Source organism: Trichoplusia ni, chromosome 3 (assembly GCF_003590095.1).
Source record: "Trichoplusia ni isolate ovarian cell line Hi5 chromosome 3, tn1, whole genome shotgun sequence".
Lineage (NCBI taxonomy): Eukaryota > Metazoa > Arthropoda > Insecta > Lepidoptera > Noctuidae > Trichoplusia > Trichoplusia ni.
Genome location: NC_039480.1, coordinates 97109 through 118181, shown reverse-complemented (window position 1 = coordinate 118181; position 21073 = coordinate 97109). Strand labels below are relative to the sequence as shown.

At 38.9% G+C, this 21073-nt stretch overlaps 1 protein-coding gene across 1 annotated transcript in view; it reads right to left on the bottom strand.

Annotated features, from left to right (window-relative positions):
- Positions 1 to 21073, bottom strand: part of LOC113508779 — a 50674-nt gene that overhangs the window by 27647 nt on the left and 1954 nt on the right. The window lies entirely within an intron of this gene.

Here is a 21073-nt window from a genome sequence, read left to right as displayed (position 1 = left end):
TTATATGCTATTGTGTTTCAGATTAAAAGCTTCGTTATAACTCACCATACGGGGCGGGTCGGCGCTATTGATTATTCACACTGCACATTAATTACTCCGCCGCCGTTCCTTTACAGAGCACACATCCACTTAATTAATCGAGCTCGTTGGCAACAGATCAGCTAGATCCCTCACTTCACAAGACACTTTAAGCTCGGTCGCGATCGACGACGTGCTTTATCAGAAACCTAATTTACAAGACGTTAACTAAACCGCTTAGTCGACTGAGACCAATTATGAAGCACTAGAAAATGTTACGATGGACCCTTCAAACACGAACCAAACTAATATAAACTGCCTTAATGTTCAAAGGTTTTTAATTTTAAGTAAAGGCACACGTATCAACAGTTTGGAAGCCCACAGTGCACTACAATTTCTCCCGATGAATTATTGGCGGATGACGTCCGCTATCAGTACGCATGCATTTCGTATCAGAGGAGTACTGCGCAGATGGTACTCCGGGAGAAAACGGGCGTAAGTGACAACATGGAGGCAATTCACATAACCACAGAGAGAAACGTTTGCGTTACATTTTTCAAGTTTTGAAATCATACATAACAACAATATAACATGTGTAACATTATGTTACTGTTGCATTGCATGAACGAATGTGTACCGTGTAGTGAGAGAGAAGGCTCGGCGGGCGTTATGCGAGACTGAACTATCGATCTTAGTTAGATAAGTGCAGTTCTTCACGGAATGGTGTGCTGGGGAGTAGCAATTGCTAGATAATAATTCGTTACTCGTTTGATAGTTGAAATAACATAAATTATAAGTTAAATTTTAACGGTTTCAACGGTTTTTATAGTAGATTTAAGAATATGGCTTTCTTCGAGCAAAAAAAAGAAACTTCTGAAAAATGACCCTTATTAGAAGATATAATTTAATTAGGGAACACAAGAAGGCAAACAACAATTTTAGTTTAAGTCTTTTTCCACTTTCTTTAATTTAAAACCAGAAAACTAATAGGAATTTGGAAATTCTTGAGATTGAACTACGATTGGCGTCTAACTCTGACTTAGATTTAAATTCTCACAATTATTTTCTTTTGTTTCTCACTATCGCTATATCGTTCGCGGGTGAAGACTCGCTCTTCAGAGGTCATTATATCTTGTCCAACGTAAGATACATTCACGTGTCGACAGTTCAATATCCCCTCGAGACGTCCCCTGTTGCTTCAAGAACAATTTTCTAATTAAAGAATCATGCCAATTAAAACTAATATTAACTAGTATTGGAGTAATTAACCGGAGTAAATGTCGCTATTAGTTAGAGACCGGCCTCACGGTAAATACCAAACGTCCTTGTAATATCCGCACTTCGTTCAATTAGTTTTTTGTACGCATTAGCTAATAGAAATTTCAAACCGGAAGCTTCGACAAACACGTATCTGAATACGAAACGTTTGTTCCATTTTGTAATACATACTTAAATAGATGCACGGTTTATTTGAACCGCAGAAAAGCTAAGTCCGTGGATGACACAGCAAGTAAAATGAAACCCTCATTGAAACAGTACCAAGGACAATTGTACAATCATGTGTCCAAGTGTGACACTAATTTACATAGCTTGTGACCGGATGTCAGGCACCGGCATCGTTTGTCTGTGCGATGCATGTTCGCGCTTGTTCAGATGCAGCCGGTCAGGGCTGACCTTGGTTTAGACCACCCGCAAATACTATGCTAGACTGCGAACTACATGGCTGGACTAATTGATTTGAAGCGCTTAAATAAAATAAGTCAGGTGCGGCATCTTAGAAAGGTTAATTTTTTTCGTTAAGGCCGTTCCTTTGACTTCTGAGTCATCCAGTCATTGATGGTGTTATTAATTAATAATTGCGTTCGCTTCCTCATTCAGTTATTTATACTAACTTCTCCTGATTTATGATGAGAAATTAAGCGGCTGTTGATTAAGCAATTAAAATTGGTCTCTAGGTCGCTAAGCGATAACAATTGTTGCAGTAGAGCATTATACTTGCGTATAAAACCATAACAAAAATAATAACATAAAATGTGAAAACGGTTGCTAAACACAACATTAACATTTTTATGCATTCTGATATAATTTTGGCTATATTTATTCAGTGAATCGTTATTTTTCTGAATAAAAACAAGTGCAACGGTAAACTCCGACCGAATGGGTAGAGTGCTTTTCGAGGTTACAGAAAAACATTTAAAGTGAATCAAGATATCTTTAATGTGAACGTAAAAAGCATAGTATTTGGTTCTCACAGAGAATACAATAGCAGCCAATTACATGTTATCAGCGTTTTGTTGGAAAAAGTCTGCCTAACTGACAGCAATGGCGGATGCAAATGATTGCGATTTTTTAGGTTACTTTAATACCGACGATGCGGGTCACAATGATAATATTCAACGAGTCACGAACCCAACTGTGAGTGCCATGTAGACAGAAATAACGTTTAGGAAATAAATTGACCAACACTTTCGAGCAATGATCTAGACCAAATTTCTTCAGACTAAGCAATTTTGTTGTTTCCTACTAAAGGTAAAAACGAGAATTGACAAAAATTTACAATTGCAGTAAGCAAAGCTTGAGAGGAATATAAGTTTCCAAGTTTTCTTTAATCGTGAGCTTTCTTTGCCTTTATTATAAGCTTTTATTTAACAAAGTTAGTTTAACCAGCAAAACCTGTAAAGCCTGTATGCCTGCCTACTCAATGAAAAATCACAACAGGACATCGTAAAACAAGCTAACTGAAGCGGTATTTGGCACACAACCCGTAGTAGATAACACTGAGACATCGAAAGGCTATCTGGTCCAGATTTGTGTAGGCACAATTTGGCACGGGCTGCGCTGCGGCGTCACATCCGGCCCGATGACCGCAGAGTTGCGCAAGCGCACCAACATGGGCATTGTATGCAAAACGTTAGCGCAGCACTCGCCAAATACCAAATGCTAACGGTACTCGACTGATAGGGATTTGAGATTAACTTTTTTCTTTTGGTACCAATTTTCTAAAATTGGATAAGTTAATATTGTTTACATTTCTTTTATTTCCAATGCAAAATTTTTTTCAGATTAAGTGTAGTTTTATCAGTTTAGAAAATAACTGCAGATTAATATATCTACGAAAAAATCCAGTTCTCTCAATTCTTAATACTAGTGCAACATGTGCACACAATAGAATAAAAATACTGGTGAGAAACACAAAATGATCCGCAATCCCTATTAAAGCAAGAGAAGTCCTCTCCCAAATGAAAAATGTACACTAATAAAGCAACCAATTACCCTAAAGAGATTAGGGTTATGTCGCAAAGGCAACTGGTAATAAACATTCGGTTGCTCAATAGATTAACTTACAGAAGAGGATGGGCAATTATACCATAAAAACTAAATCGGTCGTAACGGTCTCTATAAAACATTTCTACATTACGTATTCTGTATCCCAGCACCAGCAAACTTCCGGAAGTGCATACATAATGAGATTAAATTGTACCCCAGCCAACAGAATGCTCAGTAAAAACACAAAAGACTAAAATCACACACCCGTTCAACGAGTGATGTTTACTCAAGCTTCGTCGGACAAACACACTGGCCCTTTGAAATGCGCGTACGCCGCTTATCCGCGATATCAAAAGGACCGGAAGGATTTTTAGAATCTTCTTTCCTCCGTTTGAGTCACTAACTAATGTTAATTTTTTAGGCAAACAATCCAAACGTCCTTTTCTATTCGGCATCAGATTAAATCTTTGAAATATTTTTGACAGCTCATGATAAATTGGCAACGCATCTCAAATAAACAAACAGGCTATTTTAAGATAAATTTTTGCTAAATATTTAGTTTTTACGTTGCGTTCCTTCCTGTTTTTGTCGTGTACAAAGTAATTATTATTGTTCGTTTAGCTATAGATTTACTTGCCAATTAATATCTATTAAATAATTTTTCAAAAAGCTGAAAATATTTCAGTCATCAAATATTCATTAAAAAAATACTTTTATGATTAATGTTAGCGATTTAATGAAATCTACAAATTAAAAGGACTATCTATCATCTTTTAAACTATTTACGAGATATCATTAATAAGCCTCATCTTAAAGAAGCCGAAGAGTTCATGTGAAACAAATCCTGACCGGCACCGGACATCCGTCTTTGTCGATATTCCCGTTCTACATCAAAGGGAACCACTGAATTTATATTACAAACAAGTTTCGACCTTAAAATTGTGGGTGAAGAGACCACACTGGCCCTTCTGATGACAGCAGCCGTGAAACTGGTCTAATACATCTTGTCACTATAAGAGATGATTAAATTGCAGTGGACAGCGATACAATAGCGGATGCGGAAATAAGTCGTAGTGTTACATATTGTGATGCCGTCCGCGCCCAGAGAGAGAGCACGGTCACAATATCCTATTGTATGATTAAGATATATCCTACTCTGTATTCATCGACATTGACATATTAGAGTTCAATTGATTAAAATAGACACGTGTTTAACATCGTAATAACTCTAGAGGGGCAAGTAAATAAGGATAAATATTATCCATTAATATCCATACATTACCATCAAGCTAAATTGATTGATGAAGTGTTTGACCTTCAGCGGATCGCGGTGATGATTACGAATCACTTACCTGGAACAAACGAGCAGAAAATAATTTTAACGAGGCGAGATGAGTTACAGAAATAGATAATGGTATTAAATTTGTCACTTTGTGTGCTCAGAGTGGTCACTCGCGCACTCCGCTGGTGTCGCCCACGTCCAATCCATTTCCGTTGGGGACTTCGGAGACGAGACACGTTTGTCCCTTGAAATTCTCGCAAACGTTTTATAGTTTTTGATCCTATCGGCCTTGCATAACATTAAGATTCAATCTGTTTAGAGACTATCAAATACCTGCACCTGATTGCAAATTAGTATCGATTAGCGTTCGGGTCGATTGGTTAAAAGACACATCGACCTTGTCGGAGGACTCGCGCGGCGGACGTGGATGGTCGTAAAATAAAAACGGCTCTCGCAGCCGCACAGACAAACACACAGACTATAATATAATATGGCGAGACGCTCACACGATTGACGGCCGATAGGTCCTCCGACAGTACGCTGGCATCCGGCATTCAAGGTGACACGACCCCATCCTTGCAGGTCCGGTCCTCACTTAAGTTATTTATGAAAGACAATAGTCATTGCTTAATTATCATGAGAAAATGTATAAAACTATTTCCCATTCCATTTCATAAATCAATAGAGGCGGTAATCTTGACAGTGCATTTGTTGTACGAATGCTAGAGCTTAATAGCATAGCCTCCATAAATCCTAAGAAATATGAAACCTTTAACATAAAACGCCACTTACTGTATGGTTTAATGTCCAACATTATTATGGTAAGCATTCAACATTAAGCGTTAAATCAAAATGATGGTCAATAGAGTAGAGAGTCATTACTCAACGAGAGTTTTGAAATTAAAGTCCGTAATATAATCCGCAGCTATCAGCACTCAGCAGGGCCAAGGCAGCGGTCACACAGACACAGTTGACTAATACAACTAATGGATGGGTGGCATCGAGGCGGTCTGTTAGCCTAGTGCGCAATGGATTGTCGTTAAATTGAATTAGAGCGCACCACTGGCTTGCGCCCGCGCAGTTCGACGACCGATCGCCCACTACATTCACCATACTTATTGATCCCATTCAGCCGATCCTTTTTGATTGATCCATCACAATGTGGGAGTGACACCGCTCCAAACATGTGACAAAATTTATCATTTTTGCTTGTTAAGAGATTATTGATGCAACGCCCTAGTGACGACAATGCATTGCATAAGTACATATTTCTAAAGATTCTTTATGTACTTGTGGGTGGTTGGAAAGTATATAGAGATACGCAGGCGGGCGTGGGAGTAAGTCGGGGGCGGCGACATTTCTCCCTCCAGCGACAGTATACTTATTGCTGAAATGGGCTGGTTCTTATTAATGTGTGATAGTAACGCGCGAGCGCAGCGCCTCGCATAACACAATGCAACTAGAATATACGCAGACGGGAAGCTGACAGCCACAGAATGTATTATGCAAACGCGGAATACCGCACATAATACTCGTTTTTACGTAAACTACGAGTGAGACACCAGCTTATGATTGGCCAATTTGTAACCGAACAGCTACCACGACATTCAAACTAGTTGAAACGAATCGTATTGTTTGTTATTAAGAAAAAAATAACTTTATTACTCATTGACCAACGTAGATAAATAACCAAATAAATTAGTGCACAAAATTGTGAACGAGGCTTATTTAGAGATCCCAGCATTATAATGATACGGAGCGGGTATTTTAATGTACCATAATAACGAAGCCACGGACAGTCACGACTTTAAAATATACGAAATAATTACCATTAAATTAAAAATACACTAAAAGTAATAACCGTCGTAAAAGTTAAATAATCGTGTCAAGTGTACCTAATAAATTAATTTGTTTTGTGTTATTCTAAAGAAATTACAAAATTAATAAGTTTTCAAGGAGACTTATTTTAAAGTTATTTACTCAATGATAAATTTGGATTTACTAAAGAGGGTAGGAACTAGTCTTACGTTTAGCTATTAGTATATCATCGCAAATCTGATGACCTAATGTCCAATTGCCTAGGGCCTAGATCAGCAACTGTTGTCAACATACAAACAATCACTTTCACCCCGCCATATACGTTACAGCACTGTCATACTCGTACCTGCCTGATGCCAACCTCATTATCACTAACTACATAATGAAATACTTATAGTCGTAGGCTCCAACAATATTCACTTCACTATGCCATACAATACACGTCTCCTATCTTAATAAATAAGATATCATGACAAATTCATTATTCTATAAACATACAAGGAGTTGCGAATAGAATAATGACCTATCTGAATAAACTTTAACAAGATAAATGGAAATATTTCTCCAATAAATAGGAATGTGCATTCCTATACGCGGTGAGAAACCGCAAACCGCACAACTAGATCTTTCCAGCTCGTTCATTCTATACAGTGACTCGACTGGATATTATATTATGATTACATTATGGCTTTTTCATACAGGAAGCAAATTTTATTGCTAATTTATTAAACAACTGGCTCTCCTATTAAATAGCTTGGTAACAACAGGTAAGAAGATTCTTACACACAGCTTCTATTATTATACGAAATTTAAAAAGCTAACTAAACAATTAGTAAATAAAACATGAAGAATTCAAAACAAACCATAATTCATTCATATAAGTAGATTAGTAAACGACTATGACAGATGATAGGTGACTTAAGATTATGAATCAATTTCAATAAAAAAAATTCTAGCTGCGTATTTTAGCATCCATTAAGTACGAGTACAAAGTAAGAGGGTACGAGGGTTTCACTAATCTGTCAACCGGGTGTAGGGGCACGTGCTGCATCGGGAAACTCACGACCTTGCCGATATATTTGAGGAGGTTGAGCTTTGACCGACGCATGTCATCAACAAATTTGTAAAACAAAAGCGCTATAGGTACACCGCGATAGTAACACCGCTGAAAGTGTGTTTATAGCGTCCGCCTTCCTGCTGTGGACCGACGAAAATACCGTTACGTCCGCACAACCAAACTCCATTGATTTACATACGCAAATCATGACGAATTGCCCACAATGCGCAGCCGAAATACGCTGATGTTCCTCCAATACGGTGCAAAGTGATTCATTGCCCACTTCCACCCACCTAGGGACCATATTCGTATGAATGGAGATGTTATCCTTAGAGCTTTTCCGAAATAGTTACGCGTTCTCGAAGGTTGTTTGTAAATTCATTATTCCAAGGGCATTGCTTGGAATGCAATGGTTATAAAAACACTATTTCAATAACCAGAAGTACTGCTGCATGTGACTGTTATGTTTATAGTAAGCTGCGAATGTCAACGACGAGCTTTGTATCCGTGTGTCTAGAAACAGCACATTTCTATTCAGATCAAAAGCCCTGTCCTCAGCGTAATACAGTCTATTCAACAACTACACTAGTAGGAAATTGCAAGATGTCACATATCAAGTTATAGCAGTAGAAACATTTAACTCTGTCTTCACCCGAATGGAATGTCCGACAAGGGGACAGTTTAATTTGTTATGGATTCTTTTAATAGAATCTAATAAGCTTTAATAGTTACCGCATACTATATGTACCGGTTGAGTTATGGATTAAGTCATGGCGGAAACGGCCTTCAACAAAAACAAACTAATGCCGCACGGTGAGGTTTAAAAAATTTTACACTCGTTAGTGCATCCGGTGAATTACGAGTGGTGTCTTTTTGCTTTAAGTTCGATTTAAAAAAATAAACCGATCAATCGGCCAGCATAGCACACAACGAGGGAGAATATCCTGTCGCCGCGGGAGAGTGGGGAGGAGGTTGCGCAGGCATCCATGAATGGCCCTAACGAACTCGCTGGCCTTGGCAGGACGGCCCTGCGGCCCTCCAGCCGCGGCTAGCTGCCGACACATACTTACCAGCCGCCTAACACTACATTTCATTAACGTGGCGATATAAAGGCTTGCCTTTCAATCCCTTTCATAAACAGAATACATTAAAGGATGGTATGGTTTGCGTAATGTACTCCTAAAAGATGGCTATATTTCCATTCAAGACGAAACAGGAAAATCAAGAATCTATAATTGCAAAGGTGTTTTATTACGAAACATTATCGGGTGATATATACCTATGATGTTCTACATTATAAAACAGGAAACGCTTCAAGTGTTGCACACATGCGTGTGTATGTGCGCGGTAAACATCTCATTCACGATCCTTTGATTGAGTCTGAATGAGTGACGTGCTCAGCGTTTACAATTCGCCTCGTAACAGGAAGTGAAACGAGTCCAACTATATCAAGGACGCTAATATTGGAACATGATTTGTTACTTCATTCATCAAAGCAACTATTTCAAAATCAATTTCTTTTCCGAACCTGTTTGATGACATCGAACACTTTCGAGATATCTTTAAAGCGAGTTTTGTTTTTATGCGCGCGATATGCTTCTTTCAATTGCATATGATATTTTGCAGGTAAGTGATTAGCGACCTTGAACATGCCAGGATCGACATGCTAACCCACTTACTGCGGCGTGCCTGCGCGTGCCGTCAGGGGATTACCGCTCGAGCTAATGACGCCATTTACAACATCTGCTGATATGACATTCGTTTTTTAGTACTATTTATAGTACCAAAACTCATCACAAACTATGTAGATTTTATTATAATGATTTTTAAAGTCTTAATACAACAAGCATGTTTTGTTAAAATATTTTTTTTACAAATAAATGTAATATCAGTAGTAATTGAATAATTTAAAGATCAGAGCAAGAAAAAGCGGACGTATAAAAAAGTACGCATTTTGTAGCTCCCATGCTTTTCGGAAGCCGGTGCCGCGGACGAATGGTCAAGTAAACATTTAGAAGTTCCGTACCACTGATGACGCTAGTTCTCAGGCAGGCCGCGGAACGCACGGAAGGAACGGTCTGCAGTCAATTGTAATCTTCTCTTGAATAAACATTGAATAAAGATGTTTCCATTGGTCCACTTATCAACGTTTACGTCACTCCAACCAAACAAGTTGACGCCTTAAGAACTGGCCAATAAAGACACGCCCTCACTTCAATTGCCCCTTGATACAAGATTCGCACGTTTATTAGTAATACTTCAGGCGAGTTCAAACATTTTTATAGTAATACACTGTGTGCTACCAAAATGCACATAGCGTTCCCATACAAAAAAGGTCTGTGAGTTATTTATAAAAAAATAACAATAGATGACGTGAAAAGGCAGAGGGTCAACTCGTGCTCGATGATTGACTACGGTAGGTTGTAATAACTCCTAACCCAAGCACGATTTCTGAATCACTGTGCACTTTGGAGTAAATGCCAGATCCATTATCATTTGGTGTCAGTTAAAATTGCCGTTGCAGATCCGTGAAGGAAAGTTGACCTGGATTTGTGAACGGCCCTCCAGGATACGATACTGCACTGCACTCATATTGAATGCACAAATGACCAGTTTAGCAATCGGTTCACAGCCCGGATCTGCGTCTTGAAAACAGAATAAGATGTGAACAATGCCTCATTATAGACCGGTGTTGTTACCATCACGGTCTGAACTAAGGAAGTCAATATCTATTAGCTCGTCACAATAGGTGAGCGACATCCGAAGCTCATTACTGGCATACGTTTCCGTTGGCGATTCGCAACACGCAAATAAATCGCGGCCTATTGGAATAACACTAGGCTGATTATGTTACATATCATTTGCAATATCAATTAAGGTATTCACACTAAAATCTTATTAGAGTTTGGTGCGATAGATATTTTCATTTGGATAACACAATATTCTAAAGATCTCAAAGATCAAGCTTACGCCCATCGTAATAAATAAAACGTGTTCAAACAAATCTAAACAAATAATCCCACATGTGATGTCAAGCAAATATTACCTTTTATATAAAATACTCGATGTATTCGTGTTATTAGCGTTAGAAGATTCGTAAACACCCGCGGCCTTGGCCACTGCTTGTTTACGGATACAAATGCGTTGGCAAATGAACTCGAATTCGTGGTTAATTTTATAAGTCGGTGGCACCGTGTAAGAATTACAAATATATTACAATTAAGCTGAGTGAAAGAAACAAATACTTCAGCGTAAGCAAACGCATCGCAAGGTAATTGTGTGCGATATGTTTATTTTCTTAGCTCTGGCAAAATCTATCCTGCGTCGACAGTAAATGCATATCCATAAAGCAATGCAAATAGAACGTGAGGACGCATAATATTCAAGCGCTAGTGATCCGTGCCAGCAATGCTCAGGACATAAAGTAGGCAAACATGATTTGTTTTGTGCAAACATCGTGTGTTATCTCGGCGGTTTACAGGCGTATTATCTGTGCGCACCACCGCACCACCTATGGTGAACATAGTAGTCACAAGAGTTGTACGTGCTTTTTCTTCTACACAAACATTTGTCTCTTGTCAATATTTATCTCATGCCTCCGCGAGTGTTGCAGAGGCCGCCCTTCGCCTACCCCATCCAACAAACTTTTGATGTGCGCAAACAAATGCATGCATCAAAGGGACACACTACTCGGTTGTTAAAAACGAAAAGAACGCTAAAGAGACAATTTAAAAACAGCAAAATGATCAACGAGAGTTCGGCGGCAAGGAAACAAACGTGAATTTGACGTCAAACAATGATCTTGCGAGAAGAAATCCGTCCAGTAAAGCCATGATCGCTGATTAAATGAATACATTTTACAGGGCAGCAATACAACGTACAGCGGAAAGCGCATAATGACTTCCGTTCGTCGGACAACGAGAAACATCGAAAATAAAACGACGAGCCAATCCAGCGGACTCTGAATTGTAGAGATCGAAAATTCCGATACAACAGCTACGAACACAAAAAATAAAGACATTGATCACATACACTTTAGCGTGGAAAAACCAAAAAAATAAACTGTCTCGTCTTCTGCTGGAATATATGTCCAATGGCGCAAAGCAATTGATAACACTATTTAGCCATAATGTCGGCAGAGCAAACTGTATAAAAGATGATTCAGGAAATATGTATGCGTTTTACGATTTAAAGGGACTTTGATAAACGGATATGGGAAGTGCGGTCGACATAGCGCAAGTGCCCCACCGTTCATCGGCTCGCGATTCTAATTTTGATATATCCTGCGGGTTTCCTGCGCAAGCACCGACCGGAACCGGCCCACTCTCCACTGGTAATAAATAAACCATACGGGTTTCTAACGTCGTCGCTTAATCTTATATACACCTATAAAATAGTATGGTTCAGATACCTATGCTAGGCAATTTTTATCCATTAAAACAAACCCTGCTATAGACTAGTTATGTTTACTAACCAACTAGGAACATATCTATTACTAATTAAAATTGAATTTCAATACAAACTGAGAGACAACAATCGAGCTATTACTAAGCTGGACGCGCACAATGAAGGTCTAATACCATCAATCACCTATTCACGAGTCCGTCGTTATTGTCTATTCGTGTGAGCGTTGAATGATAACAATACGGTTTACTAACAAAAACAAACTGCTTCATATCGGCAGCGATACACATCGTATATTTACATACGATACAGACTATAAACACATTCACCTACGGCAGCTCGCTCATCTGTCATCCAACAGATTCATCGCAAATTATGACTATAAATAAAAGCTTAAATTGTTTACAATATACAGTCATTCTATTTAAGCTCTCTGTTAGCGCGGTCTAACAAATATTTCACAGAAACATCTAAACTCGATGATGTGAAATACTTTTGAAGTCAAAATTTTCACATAGATCTAGTCAGTAATCAGTTCACATCCTCTTTAGACGCGTACTAAATGTGCAAGTTAACACCTATTGTTTCCGCCGATGAGTACTCTTTCCATTCACTACACCTAACGAGCCCATTGACCGTTTCTAGGAACTACTTCGATTGTTAAGTTCTTAGGACGGCACCTTTGCCCACTGCAACTGGGAATATCTGCATCGAAGTGTTTCTTTGAAGTAACACTATGAGTTTTGTTGACTACTTTAAAAATCCCGACATTCAAGAAGGAAAACAGGATCTATTAAAGAGAAGCATAATTTATTTTACATGCATATCTGCACACATACGTAGTCTTTTTTGTAACGACATAAACTACATGCAAGGATGAGCACAGACTAAATGATGGTATGAAGTCAGTCACAGTCCAGAAAGTCGTCATGGGAAAACGAGTATCTTCAGATTTACAGACCGTAATGACGATATACATATAATCAAGTCCCACTTCTTACTGTTCCGTAAAATAAATGAATGAGAGTCATGGCCTCGTGAGAATGTTGAACACTTAGTTAAAAGCTTAGTTAACTTAGTTAAATTGTTTTAAAACTTCATCGAAATGGTCCATGATATAGCCTATTATAACTATCTTGTATCAAATTACGCCTACACTAACTGTCACCAATATAATAAAAACGCAGATAATACTTGTAAAGATAATTGAAGTGGACCTGTTCATTAATGAAGAAAAACGTCAAAGCATTGACGTTCATGAGCACGACACAAAAACATTCGGAGAACAAGTTAGCCGCAGTTAATGCAAACCATTGCACGACTGTTGCAAGATAATGTGCCAGACGGCACTCATTAGCGATTTAGATTGTAACATATTAAAAACAATAACATCCGTGATATTGAACAGCGGAACATTAATTCTTGAGCAAAATATAAACTACAACGTATAATTCGTGACTGCAGACCGAAAGAACACTAAACTCGGCAGGGGGTGATATCCCGACGCTTAATTGGACAAACAGCCATTTAAGGCAGATTTTCTTCAACGTAACAGACTCACGATCTCGGCTGTCGTCGCCTGATGTCGCGAGGCAGGAAGCCGGGGCAAGGGGCGCGGGGGCACGCTACACGATATCCCTTTTACGCGGACCAATTAACGGACCCCGTCGGACCGGATGTGCGTATACTCAAGCATTAGCACCTCCACCCTTCACTAATCTTTTTATGGGAACCAAAAAAAACGTCTTAGAGCAATATAAAGAAACGCGAAATCTTAGGTGCCATGAATATTTTATTATCAATAATATCATCACATACGAAGCGGAGACGTGACTTCATTGACCGGATTTCACACCACAGGCGATCGTCCTTGGTTGAGCTACTTAACTCCTGAGCCGCCTATGGTACAGGACAATAAAACTTGCTAAGCATACAATTACATCCATAAGTGGAGGACACGAGAGTAATTGTATTCATTGCGCGTCCCATGTGGGCACGGTGCGGCCCAAGCAGACGGATCGTTTCTTCATGAGACTGCCATTTATTTTTGAAACGTAACGCATTGCGGAGTAGCCAAATCTGTCCAACTATTTACAGCTGGAGTAAATACACGTGTCAGAATTCTAACATTGTTGTGAACTTAAAATAGGTCAAGACTTAGCTAAAATTACGAGAACTGAACAGTATGCTGCAATGACGTTAAACAATATTTTTGCGGAGAAAAATTGTTTGATTAGATGGACAAACTTTGTCAGTGAGGTGTGTATCTTAGACACTTTATTGATCGCACAAAAATATGTAAACCAGCTATGTAAACACTGTCCTATACCAGTTGTTAAAAGAAGCCGGAAGTAAGTCGTGCGCCAATTACAAAGCCGAGGTATGGCAGACGTCTGTTACTTCCGTTTTGACGTGTACCGGTAACCACCCTCTAAAGGAGGGCTGTTCCGGAAGGGACACGTATTAATAAGTGCTTAAAAGTCAACCGAACTTTTGTTCTGATTCCAAGAACTTCCGGCTTTTTGTTTGTCATAAAAAACGTTAATTGTAAGTAGTTTTAAATATAACAGTCACATAGTCTTTGATGATTAAAACAATTATTACTCGTATTTTAAGTGGCACTAACACATTTTTTACTGGTTCTCCCGAAAAAGTCAACTAAATAGTATTCAAGACGTTCTGAATGAGTTTTTATCAATTACATGTGCCCATACTATTCAGGTTTAACGGGCCCGCAAAATTTGTTTGATTAGTGCAGAAGCATTTTGAGAAGGTCTGTGTGATGCTGCGCGAGCGCCAAGATTGCGAGCTCATAGCCCATTACCGGCCGATCGTATAAACTTCGAACATAATTTATCGCTTCCTCTCTGTGTTTTTCACTCGGCAACAATGCTCGCCTCTCCAAGTGTGAAGTTAATGGCTTTACGACGTGTCGAGATGTAATTTGCTGTAACGAGTGTGGATACAGCATGATACCATTACAGAGTATCACAGTAAACTTAGAATACTTAGGATGGCTAAAATTGCAAAACCCGAAAGCATATCTACATTAAAACAATCGAAGCTCAAAGCTCCACAGGGAGCTAAACACGCAAACCACAGCGTTTAAAACCAAGAGAACAATGCTCAAAAAACAAGTTAATTAAAAGTCTGAGAACCAAGCGAAACAGCAGGATCCCGAGTAGTTTCTTAGAGAGCTCGCCTCGTGAGAAACTGTTCCAGAGTTTCTTTCACGTGCCGCAACTCAAACTAACTGCTTTCAGCGCTGCTTGAGTCAAGACGTCGACAAAAATCATCAGTTAAGCACATAATATGGCTCCAGATCAATTTAAAACTTATAATAGACTGACGCTTAGCTTTAAGTTCCACAATGTTCTTTTAAAGATTCTAGTTGGTATGATTATATAGAGTCAAAGTTTAACGTACTCTCCGACCAGCAACAAATTTTATTAGGCATAATTTTTAATCAACACAATGGTGAGAAATAAACCCGTAGGATGTGTATAATGAGGCACGAATAGACAATTACGAACGAAGGAAATTATATTCCAATTGGGTGCATTCACAAAACTCGAAGCTGCAATAAGGAAAAGGAGCAAATTGTTATGTATAATGGAGGTAATCTAAGCTTTGGCATTGGCTGTATCAAGTAATCGGATTTGATCAAAGCGATTGCGGTCTATTGACACTTTTTTGCACACTATTTCGGACCTTATGGACCAATATTCTAAAAAAGGTAGCTAGCTCGGACTGAATGCAGAAGACACAGGATCGGGTGTAGTTGCTCAACTTAGAGAAGGCATATGTGTAGCAGTGGACCTGGATTGAAACTTTATAGCATTTAGTTGATAAATGATCTTTGGCTATAGCAACAATACTGACTGTAATGTACATGCACATGTAATGTGACTGTAATCGAGACCTTCACACGAGTTAGCTCAACAACATATTATAGAAAGGCAAAGATTTAGAAGTATTTTAGTACTGATCGCAACAAGTTCATCCAAAACCTCTTGATAAAAAGGACAGCTAGGCAATTATGCGACAACATCCACTATAAAAATTCTCATCAATAAGATAAGGCACTTGATTATTCTCTAAGATAAGATTCTGGTCGCCGACGTTGATCAACTTCCTGTTCAATTGAAACATAATTATGGAGTCGATCGCATCTCGTCTATAAAATGAGAACGTCTCATTTCATATTTGAACTAGACGTAATTTCCGTAATAAACATTTCTTGCACCTGTTTGTTATGAGCAAAAAATACTCCCCACAAGTGACCAGTTAGAAACGTACGTAGTAATAACGTCGTAATGGGATGAAATGAAGGAGTGTTCCGAGCGAGGCGTGTCAATTTAATATCCGCTGGTGGGCTCATGATGGATGGCTGTTTTATTGGCCCCCGACTGGTGGAGTTCTGTTTACGTTCTTACACGACACATCAATCGATATAATCAAGAAACCCGCTTCATTCTAACTTTCTCACATTCAAAGGAAAGTAAAAAACATCAACCCGCAAATTGATGGTTTATGGAACACCTCAATCGAAATGTTTAATTGACATCCATGCAATCAAAATCGTAAAACGATGTCGCACCAAAACCGATCGATATCGCGGTGCAAACAATAGGGGCTCATCAATTTCGAGGCGACGTGAGTAGCGAAAAAAATTGGCGAGAATCATGTCCAGGTAGAGTTTGCTTAGCGCCTTATTAAACGCTCTATTGTGTTGCAACGGCGCCTACTCTGACCATTTTTTGCAGACAATTTATAAACAAAAACGGAGCGCATCTGTCGTTGAGGTACCCCGCATAGCCTTGAATATTTACAATTTTACTATTTTAGGACTGATGTTCGTGTAAGGTCGCTAATAACTCCATGTACCTTCTGACACATTTAATTGGGACGAAATTTCCCTATGCCAAGAGGAATAATATATTATGTACTCCGGACGTATCTAAATGTTCTTGATAAGTAAGTACTTAATTACAGGAAAGCTATTAGTGGCGAGCTCTAGTCGGTACACATAGATAAGTAATATGAATGAATAATTACTGTATACTAAATGAATAAACTTATCAACTATAGACCTAGTCAAATAGGCTCTTTTTAATATATTCTTGATTAAATGAATTGTGCTAGATATCAAGAAGACACAGGCGTACTACACCTACAAATATTAGAAGTACGTGGGCACCCCACCTACAGGGCGGCCCACAATCGTATTTTTCGTTTAATAAGCCTAGCCTACGTGTCACCTTTGGTTAGTTATGTACTAAGCAAATTAATAGGCAGTGAATAAAAGAAAAATTCGTAACGACTTACCGTATATGTCAAACTATGTTTGCCGCTGGCGGCTTTCCCGAAAGCTGGTTTGCTTAAGCAATAGTGTCCCGTGGATCACAGCGATAATCGCATCGCAACAAAAACAACTGAAGATCAATTTTCACTTAGTAGCCAACTGTCAGTCAAACTTGAACACAATCAAACACGTACGAATTGAATTTTGAAAACGTCAAAGTTGGAGCGAGCATGCGCTCGCGTGTTGGCGCGTTCTTCGAGGGCGCACGGCGCGACTGAGCGTGAGCGGCGAGAGCGCGGCACGCGCCGGTGGGGGCTTCATTCACAAATCGAGTGGCGGGGACCGGCGGCGCGGGGGCCTGACCCATAGGCTCATTCATGCGATTACCAAGTCGGTGTGGTGACCTGCGGCCGGACGACCTAGCGCGCCGTGCACCGTCCGATTCACCACAACGAAATCACACTCGTGAGCGAGTGAACGACCATTACAAACACGTTATTCTAATGTGGAGGAAACCATGCCACCTTTTTGTTTAATGCTGAATCAACAATTTTCCGTGACCACATTACGTATGCAATTTAGACACTTGTATTGCATACAAAAATAATACACAATAACAGTATTTAGCAATACGACCGGTCATACGTGTGCAATTGCGACAGCAGCGGCCTGACACAATTAATACGAGTACGGATCCAGTGAAAGTCAGGAGAAATTCGAGAGTCGTATTTGTAATATTGAGAATATTTGCAAATGTTTCTGATAATGCTGAAACAGGGATTTGGGTATATGGTGGATCGTGACCTCAACATGATCAAAATTACACTCGTATCTTAATACATAATAACGACTGCTATGCTGTGTCAGGAGCAAAACCGCTATGTAGAAAACGGTGCGTTTAATTCAGATCCCGTTGCACCACCAACGGATTTACAGCAATAATGGGTTTGGAAGCAAGAAAATGACAAGCAACCCAGCCGGTGAAAGGCTGCAAGTACACAACACGAGGTACTTATGTAACAAAGTCGCTTGCATCGCACGTGCCCTGTGTTACTTCGTTATATTCGATGCAATATGTTTTTTTTTTCGCCGAAGACGCTATTAACATTCGCGCGGCATGTGATGATCTCAGAATATTCGGCGTAAAGTTTTTTAAAAATAACGATCATGATTCTTGGAGGGTCATAATTTTGAACAGTGTTAGTAAGAATATGTCTGCGGTGTTGTTTATTGCAGATAACAGGTGAATACGTAATCGTATTTACATATCCTTGACCTTTCGATGCAAAGTCATTCTAGTATTAAACAGATTGGGTGAGAAGAGACAGCACGGCGCCCTGTCAGTATTACTACGTAAGCTATAAAATAACCACAGGTGGGATCCGTCATTTTATTCGACAGTTATGTTTTTTGAGGTGTGACGTGACTTGTAAGAGCGAAAAACAAGGCACGGGGAAATACTATATGAGGAACTATAGAATATCTCAAATAGTAAAAGAGGGATGTCAGAAAAAAATGCAGTCAACCCCATTTTTGTTAAAATAAACCTGATAATTTTAGCTTTGATCTCATTATCTAGAAATCAAGCCTTTCTGACGAAAAGAAATTTGTTTAGCATAATCATTAAGCACGAAGATGAGGGATACAGCTATCAAAGGGTCCCAAATCTTAAACTTTCCACTCCGAAACGAGTCATTAAATTTAAACATTTATAATAAAAAAGTGAACTCAAATTATGTACCGTATGGAAAATCTATATCCTTTGGCACAAGATAGAAAAGTTCGCGAACTTCCACTGGCGTAGACAATAAAAGTAAAGATACTCAGATTCTTACTAAAATCCCAGAAAGGGATCTGCCTAGAGACCTACTGAACAAATACGCTAATCACAATGAAATAAAGAATTAGTTATATTAAAAACTCAGCGATCTAAAAACGGATTACCTAATGACGTTCCAAGGATGGTCAGGCCCGGCATTACTGCAAACTTCAAATTACCAACGTCGTTACCTATCACAACTTGCTATACCAGCCAATCCCACCATAAAAGGCTTCAGCACCGGGTTTGAAAAGTTGAAAAATAAAAGATCTAACACTTAGCAAGTAGCTAAATAGTTAACTAATTACATTTAAATAAACAGCAAATGGTACACGAATGTACCCCAGCTTTATGGAGTTAGCAATAACCGGTCTTGGTAATGTCGTCTAATTAACTGCGCGCAATGTGCTAGGTGCAGGCTTTCATGGAGCCGCCCTTAAATGATCTTATCGCTTTCTAAATCGGGTAAGTAATATAGCCTTTACAGTGATATAAGTTTATTTAATCCTCGTCGTAATAATTTGCGGACTCACGATTTGCGAGACATCTGCAAATTAATGTAATTAAAGCTAGCAACCAGTTGGAAAATGGTAATGGAAGGTATCTACGGAGGGAAAATCCGGGAAGTGCCGTATATATGTTTTGATATGTATAATTGAATTTTAAGCTCGTTTTTAGATCTATGGCCTGTCTGGGACTCAACAGTATTGATTGAGAAAAAAAATGCTAAGATTTTTTGAATGATGCGATCTTACACTTAATTTCAAACGTGTTCCAAGTAATAAGTAACTAAAAGATTCACAATCAAACATGTTACCTAAATCATTGGATTCAGAAAATAATCGCCAGTCTTCGTAACCCAAAATTTGCAAAAACATCATGCACATGGATAACTGAAACCTGGTTAAATAATTATGGAATATCTACAGGTCGTTCGTCCGTTACACCGCGGATACACAGCCGATACCATCTACAAGAGGGTAGCTCGATTACTCACGCCGCTTCCTGTTGTCAATTAATGCAATGACCGGTCCCGGCTTACAGTTATAACACCAATCCACGCCATTCATGGAGTAATACAACACTGTCTCGACATGTCGGCTGGCTAACGACAACCAATTACACACAGAGGTGCTATGGAAGTATCAAGTAAGTTAGGAACCGCCTTACAGAACTAGCGGCTGCGGATTTAATCACGAAGTGTCTTTTAGGATTTTCTGTATGATCATTCTTACAGTATCGACAGGAAAAACCCTGAGTTGTAATTGAGTGATCTGAATTGGAATGCTGTTACTTGGATCGTTTTACTCAATACATATGAAATAAGCTTTCTCTCATATTGCTACCATCCTCAAATTTAAATTGCTTTAAACAACAGGAACATTTAAAATTTTGTACTCTAAACTGCTAAAATTATTAGCATAGTATACGATGTTTCATGTTAATAAATAAATTATCGACGTTCTGATCTAATTGACCTACTTTTGAGAGAACAACCATGGTTTAGCTATAGGATATTCTAAGTGTTTATAAGATATCCATATTATTGTCGAAAAGCTTCAATTCCTTGATTGAAGGTTAAAGGTTTTGGCCGCAGATTCGAGAGGTCAAAAAACTATTACGCAATGCACTGCACCACATCGTTCATAGAAAAGTTACGTGCCAGTACTTGGCGACATATTCCATGTTTCTATTTTTAAACGTTTGCTTACAAGAATCCAATCAAGCATACATTTTAAAGTATTTCTTCGTATTCCACCTTCTTTCACTTGGAAATAAGTGCTCAAACAGTGCTCTATGATATAACCGATGACGAAATTTTTCTTAATATATGTCTGGATAAGATTGGCTCGATAGGGGAAGAGATTTCACCCTTAAAAACCAAACCAAAACTTTTTTTCATTTCGATACCCAGGCGACGCGCTACGACGTTTACAAGTAAAGTCTACCGGTAAAACGCTAAAACATAATTCTATGAATACAATTTCATCTACTACTGTTCCGTTTATCCGTTCATATGTTTGTACCGACATTCTTATTGAACGTTTGTTGCCTTTGAGGCACCGCGGTCGTCACGAACTGTCGTAATTTTGACGGGTGCGT